The sequence below is a fragment of the Gekko japonicus genome, unplaced genomic scaffold (genome assembly GCF_001447785.1).
Source record: "Gekko japonicus isolate JY-2015 unplaced genomic scaffold, Gekko_japonicus_V1.1 scaffold7562, whole genome shotgun sequence".
Lineage (NCBI taxonomy): Eukaryota > Metazoa > Chordata > Lepidosauria > Squamata > Gekkonidae > Gekko > Gekko japonicus.
The window spans coordinates 6,596-11,800 of record NW_015175084.1 but is presented as its reverse complement, the minus strand read 5'-3'; the positions used below and the strand labels follow the sequence as shown (position 1 = coordinate 11,800).

Sequence of the window (5,205 nt, the reverse complement as noted above, 5' to 3'; positions counted from 1 at the left end):
TGTTGGACTGGATGGGCCACTGGCCTGATCCAACATGGCTTCTCTTATGCAATTCCTTGGTGGTGTATCATACAAGTCCTAACCAAGGCCAACCCTGCTTAGCTTCCATGGTCTGATGACCTTATTTTCAGTGAGGTCCAGTCTCTGAAGAAATAAGAGAGGCGTCTGGCCTGTTCCTAGTCAGGAAGTATGAGAGACAAAGTCCCACATATCTCCCGTGTTTGCTTCCTTTTGCATTGCAGAAGAGAAGACCTTTGGGAATATCTCTGAACAATCTGTTCTGGCCATCAGAGAAAAAGACCCTCTCAACCTCACTTGCGAATTACAAATTTATCAGAACAGCTCCTCAGACGTTGCCCTGTATTGGTTTAAGGAGACCAATCAGAGCACGTGTCTTTTCTCTGCTTCAAATGAAGGGAATTCCACGGAAAATTTTTCTCACGATGTCAATTGCTGCGTGGATGCTGCCATCAAACAGAGGCGGACCAATCACTCGGTCGTCTTCGAAGGAAAACGGCTGCATCAGCATCTGACCATCGTCAATGCCAGTTCTTCCGACAGCGGAACGTATCTGTGCGTGGTTGCCATCTGGACCAAGCACAAACGGGTGTGGACGGTTGCCCGCAACGTGTCTGTAGAAGTTGTGGATTCCACGCTGCCGCCTGAGTTTCCAACTGATGAGGGAACCGGCGAGGGAGGAAGCCGTGAGTAGCCATGGATAAGAGAACGGCCCAGTTTCTCCTCTTCTTGCCACTTCCGCTGGCTTCCCCCACTGTTCTTGGGCTCTGGCATGCATCCCCCAGCCAGTTTAATGTAGTGGTTTGAATCTGGGAGAACCGGGTTCGATTCCCCATTCCTCCACATGCAGCTGCTGGTGCGACCTTGGGTCAGTCACAAGTTCTCTCAGAGCAGTTCTCTCAAGGGCAGTCCTCGAAAGGGCTCTCTCAGCCCCACCTGCCTCGCAGGGTGTCTGTTGTGGGGAGGGGAAGGGAAAGGAGATTGTCAGCCACTCTGAGACTCCTTTGGGTAGTGAAGGGAGAGGAGAAATCCAATCTCCTCCTCCACCTCCTCCTCCTCTTCTTCATCTATGCGCCTCTCCCATAGTGTTGCCAGCCTCCTGCTGGGGCCCGGAGATCTCCCAGAATTACAACTGATTTCCAGACGACAGAGATGAGTTCCCCCAGGGGAAAAATGGCTGCTTGGGAGGTTGGGCTCTCTGGCTCGATACCCCGCAGTGGTCCCTCCCTTCCCTTCCCTCCCCAAACCCCGCCTTCCCCAGGCTCCACCCCCCCACATCTCCAGGAATTTCCCAGCCTGGAGCTGGCAACCCTGGCGAGTTCAGGTCCGCCACCCTCTCGGCAATCTGGCTCCGGATCCTCACAAGGGAGAAGAGAAACGAAGAAGGGGATTTTCTGGATGCTGTGAGAAATTTGCGGCCGCCTTTCGTTCCAGTCCTGGTTTCCTCGCCTTCACTCTCGGCTCAGGCCTCCTGAAAACAATTCGCTGCGGGACGCGGGGTGGCCAGGCCCCCCCTGGAGGGGGAGGGGAGGTTTGCCAGATCCAGGTTGGGGGACTCCTGGAGATTTGGGGGTGGAGCCTGGGGAGGACAGAGACCTGAGTGGGGGACAATGCCACAGAGTCAACCCTCCAAAGTATCCATTCTCTTCAGGGGGACTGATCTCTGCCATCTGGAGATGAGTTGGAATTCTGGGGGATCCCCAGGCCCCACCTGGAGGCTGACATCCCTAGCAGAAACTGGGGGGAAAAACCCCACACAGAATTTCAATACTTAGCATGTTCTCCAATCAGGGTTGCCAGTCTCCAGGTGGCAGATGGGTATCTCTTGGGATTACGACTGATCTCTTGGTGATAGAGATCAGTTCCCCTGGAAGGAATGGCCACATTGGAAGGTGCACTCTGTGGCATTAGACCCAGGCCCGTAGTCAGGATTTTGTCGCTTGTGGGGCAATTCTTTTTCCTGATGGGGCTGAAGTGCAGAGAGAAAAGCCACTGAGCCAATTGAAAGCGGTGACCAGGAGAGATCTCTACACTGCAGACTGTCAACCACTTGAGATGACAGTTCTCAGCCGCTGCAAGTTAATCACTTCTGCCAACTGAAGCAACAATTCTGAGAACAAGCCGGCAGGTGAGAGTGATGACTTCTAGAGCAAAGAAAGCTAACACTTAGGCAGAAAAACTCTCTGAAAGGAGACCAGTTTCTTGACACAGAGTTGGAAGGGATCCCAGAGGTCACCTACTCCAACCCCCCCTTTCTCAGTGCGGGAATTAGTCAACTGCAGCACCCCACCCTGCTTAAAGGAGCACACACCTTTAAAATGTTTTTAAATGATTTAACAAAGCATTTCCAGGAAAAAAGTCTTGTGGGGCCAGTCTCTAAGGAAAGGGGGCAGAGCCCCCCAAAGCGCCCCCATGGCTACAGGTCTGATTATACCCCATTGAGGTCCCTCCCCCACCCAAACCCTGCCTTCTTCAGGCCCACCCCCCCAAATCTCCAGGTATTTCCCAACCTGGAGGTGGCAACTCTATATCAGATCAATGCCTGTGGCCTATTTTCACCATTAAAATGTTCATAAATAATTTGTAAACAGTGCATCTCTCGATAAACCTCTACCTGATTCAAAAGCTTTTCTGCCCACCAATGTAATATTATTTCTGATTGCCTTTTAGCCGACAGTCCTCCAAATGCGTTACTGATCTCTCTAGGAGTGATGGGAGGTGTTATACTCATTGGTGGGATATTAGGGCTTCTTTACTGGAAGAAGAAGGCAAAAGGTAATAAACACAAAGTGAAAATATAACTGTAGTGCATAATATGTAGAAGCCGTTGAAACACAGGAACTTCACCCTGCTTATATATCTGTTACAGGAAATCCTGTTGAAGAACACCCAAGGAAATATATTTGCTATATTGTAATTTTTTTTTGTTTAAAAAATCCTCTTTGTGGGTTTTCTTCCAGACAACTAGAAACGTTTCTAAAACCCTTTTCTGTTTTTATCTAGGAATCAGATGAAAATGAAAGAGGACGACTGTAAGCATAATTTTTTTGTTTTCTTTTACTGAAGTGACAGTTCACGCCACTTATAAAATAAATGAAGTAAATAAATAAACAGACGTAACAAATGTAGAAAGCCACACACGAGAGATTTCTGCCTATTTTGCAGAGCATCGTAAAAATACGGGCCTTGAAGTGAACTTCACATTTAGAAGGACTGGCATACGACTGTCAATGTCAGCCACGGTGTAGGGGCACACCAAGAAGCAATGCTCCCTCTAAGCTGTGGAGTCTCGTGAGCAACAATTCTACTTTGTGAGCTGCTGGCATGAAAGTTGTGAGTGAGCGATTGGGCCGCTGCATAAATTAGTTTGGTCTGGACTGGAGCCCTCCTTCCTGAGCTAAGACAAGAAATGCGTGAGCCGGAGGCTAAAAAACTGTGAGCTAGCTCACACTAACTCAGCTCAGAGGGAACACTGCCAAGATTCTCCTTTTACATTTCTTAATGTTGCTGTTAGAGGCCTTTTCATTTGGGTGATCTTCATCTGTGGTATCCAGATTTGCGTGGTATCCAGCTTGTCAGTTTCATGATCACTAGTCCCACGGGACTCTAGTAATTTATTTATTGTATTTATTTATACTTTCAGTTTATATTCCACCTGCATTTACCTGTATTGAATATACTCTTTTTCAAGGACAGTGATATACATACAAGACATAAGGTGCAATAAATTCTCTTTGTGAGTATAAAACTCTTAAAAGAGCAGCCTTTTCCTCGGGTCCCATCGGAACCCTAGCGGCAAACATAATAACTTATCTAGGAGAATGTATCTCTCAAGTTCTGATAGGGACAGAACGACGTATCATTTGGCTGTGGAATGAAGAACCCCTTAGTTTATTATCCCAATTTATCCCCAAAGGGTTAACTCCTAATTGGTAACCCGCCCCCTGGTTTAATTTGATTTCAGTCATCAGGATTCAACCTCTGTCTTGGATTCAACCTCTTTTGGTCTTACAGGCTCCCCGTATGCAGTAAGCAGCAGGAAGGATATAGACCAGAATGAAACCATGTATTCGGTCGTGACGTTCCCCCCGGAAACTGGACAGGGCACCTCTACTTTATCGGGTGGCAACCCAGCTTCTCAGCCTGGAGAGAAAGTGCATACCGTTTATGCTTTGTTGTCTAAATAGAGAAATAAAGTCTTCTGCGTGCAGCCAGACTGAATCTTGGAACATATCAATTTGTCCTTTAACAACCAAGGATCCCCTTTGCTTTCCAAATGATCTCAGCCCATAGAAGTTCCATTTGTGTACAAGAGAGTCCACCAAGGGTTTTGAGCCAGGTGACAGGCTAGCTTAAACCACTGCCTTGGAGCCTCAGTTTGCACAGGTATATAGCTGATGCACCATCTTAGCTTGGACACATGCAGCTGCCTTCTACTGAATCAGACTCTTGATCCATCAGACTGGCAGCCGCTCTCCAGGGTCTCAGGCGGAGGTCTTTCACATCACCTGTTGCCACTGGTCCATTTAACTGGAGATGCTGGGAATTGAACCTGGGACCTTCTGCATGCCAAGCAGAGGCTCTGCCACTGAGCCACGGCCCCTCTTTACAGCTCTCCAGGGTCTCAGGCGGAGGTCTTTCACATCACCTGTTGCCACTGGTCCATTTAACTGGAGATGCTGGGAATTGAACCTGGGACCTTCTGCATGCCAAGCAGAGGCTCTGCCACTGAGCCACGGCCCCTCTTTACAGCTCTCCAGGGTCTCAGGCGGAGGTCTTTCCCATCACCTGCTGCCCGGTCCTTTTTAACCAGAGATGCCAGGGACTGAACCTGGGACCTTCTGCACACCAAGCAGAGGCTCTTCCAACTGAGCCACCCCCCCCTCCACCTTCTGTCCATCAAGTTCTGTGTTGTCAACTCAGACTGGCAGTGGCTCTCTAGAGTCTCAGGCAGAAGTCTTTCCCATCACCTCCTTCCTAGTCCTTTTAACTGGAGATGCCGGGGCTTGAACCTGGGACCTTCTGCATGCCAAGCAGAGGCTCTTCTACTGATCCAGGGTCTCAGGTCAAGGTCTTTCCCGTCACCTGCTCCCTGGGCCTTTTAGCTGGAGATGCCGGGGATTGAACCTGGGCCCTTCTGCATGCCAAGCAGGTGCTCCACCACTGAGCCACGGCCCCTCTTCTATA

General features: G+C 49.2%; 1 long non-coding RNA gene across 1 annotated transcript; it reads left to right on the top strand.

The window, feature by feature from the left end:
- The first annotated feature begins 2,697 nt into the window (after positions 1 to 2,697).
- On the top strand, positions 2,698 to 4,224 carry LOC107122182. The gene is made up of 3 exons (XR_001482900.1): positions 2,698 to 2,793; positions 3,022 to 3,050; positions 4,033 to 4,224. It is a non-coding gene; the product is annotated as an uncharacterized LOC107122182 (long non-coding RNA).
- Positions 4,225 to 5,205: the final 981 nt, after the last annotated feature.